Genomic DNA, 2,045 nt, shown 5'->3' on the forward strand with positions numbered 1-2,045 from the left:
CATGCAATAGTTGGCACTGAATTGAACAGCTAATTACATTGACTTCCCTTTCATTCTTCTCCCTCAGTCCATGTACTACCAATTTTCTTTCTCAAATATGCTTCAACTGATTTCCAGTCATCCATCACAATTAAAGTTTCATCTCCCTTAACTATCTGAATAATTTCCATTATCTTATCAAACCTTCTTTCGGTTTCATCACCTGTGGATTTAGTTGCATATGAACTTGTAGTATTTTGTTGGGTATTGGCTTTACATTTATCTTAGCTATGACAATGCATTCAATATATTTCTCATAGCAGTTTACCCAGTTCCTACTTTCTTAGTTGTTATTAGGCCTACCTCTGCATCACCCCTATTTGATTCAGCATTGATAACCCTGTACTGATCTGAACAGAAGTCCTGTTATTCCTGCTGCCACACTTCACTAATTCCCACAAATCTACCTTCAGTGTATCCATTTCCCTTTTTAAACTCACTATCCTTTCTACCTGATTAAGGGATCTAACAATCCATGCTGTGACTCATAAAATGCCAATTTAGCTTTTCATGATGACAACATTCTACTGAGTTGTCCCACAGATCCAAATGCGGAACTATTTCATCTCTGAAATATTTTACCCAAGAGGATGCCATTTTCATTAAGTCATACTGTTAAGCTGCAAGCCCCCAGGAAAAAACTAAAGGCTGTAGTTTCCCCTTAGTTTCACGCATTTGCTGTACCAGCATAGCAAGGCCTTACTGGCTAATGCTAAAAGGTCGGATCTGTCAGTCATTTAGACAGCTGACCCTGCAGCTACTGAAAAGGCTGCTGCCTTTCTTCAGAAAAGACTTGTTAGTCTGCCATCTCCACAGGTATCCCTCTATTGTGGTTGCACCTACAGTACAGCCATCTGTATCATTAAAGCTGCAAGTGACCCTACCTTGTCAAGATCTATTGTTCACTGTTCACGGGGGATGGGACAACCAAATAGGATAACTGATAGACCAGGACAGGAGGTTTAAAAGATACTGGGGAAAGAATGGACTTGTAGGTAATAAAATGCCAATATGTGATAAGTTTAAGTCATTATTTGAAAACAGCTTTCCCAGAAATCTAGCTAGGAAGGACATTGACAGGTTGTCACATTGCTGACCTGGCTTTCAGACTCTCCCATCAGTAGCACAGACTTCTGGTTACCTCCAAGCTGAAAGTTTAAATGAGTGTGGGATTGTGTTTGCTAAGGAAAGTACATACCACATACTTCCTTGCAAAGTTCAGTTATTAGTAACAATGACCATTTTAAGTAAAACAAAAAGCTGTCAGCACATGCAACCAGTATTTTGGAAGGTACACAAGCTGTGCCGTGGGACAGTCGCCGTGTTGAAAATGAACACACTTTGTACACCACAATGACAGTGTAGACACTTATTGCTCCAAGATGGCTGGTTTCTCAACACTTATGCTGCCATCACCTGGCCTTATGGAAACTGCTATAAAATCGCCATGTTACATTATGTGAAGTCAAAACATAAAAGGCACTCACCACATATACATGTCTCGATAAAAATCTAGTTCATAAAATATGCACATTTGGTAAAATGCACACAGGTGATAAACAGCACACAGTTAAAATCCTCATATCATCCTTGCATGCTGGTGGCAAACACGATTCTCACAAGCCGGCAGTGTAATGCTGTGCGGCAAGCTTTTGAGAATCATGTTCGCCAACAGCATGCATGGACAATATGAGGATTTGAACTTCGTGCATTTTACCAACTGTGTCTATTTTATCAACTGAATTTTTATCCAGACTTTATTGCTTCAACTTAATGTAACACTGCAATTTCATAGCAAAATCCATAAGATCAGATGATGGCAGCATAAGCCTGTTGAAATCAGTCATTTTGGAGCAATCGCAGTTACGGCATAAGAAGTGTGTTCATTTTCAACACAGAACCATGTCAGAAACTACATTTACATACCAATAGGCATAAAGCACAGTTCACATTTACTCAAAAAGATTCACAGTTTTCTGTAGTAAGTCACCGGAAAAAGTACACTG

This window comes from Schistocerca nitens, chromosome 8 (genome assembly GCF_023898315.1).
Source record: "Schistocerca nitens isolate TAMUIC-IGC-003100 chromosome 8, iqSchNite1.1, whole genome shotgun sequence".
Classification (NCBI taxonomy): domain Eukaryota; kingdom Metazoa; phylum Arthropoda; class Insecta; order Orthoptera; family Acrididae; genus Schistocerca; species Schistocerca nitens.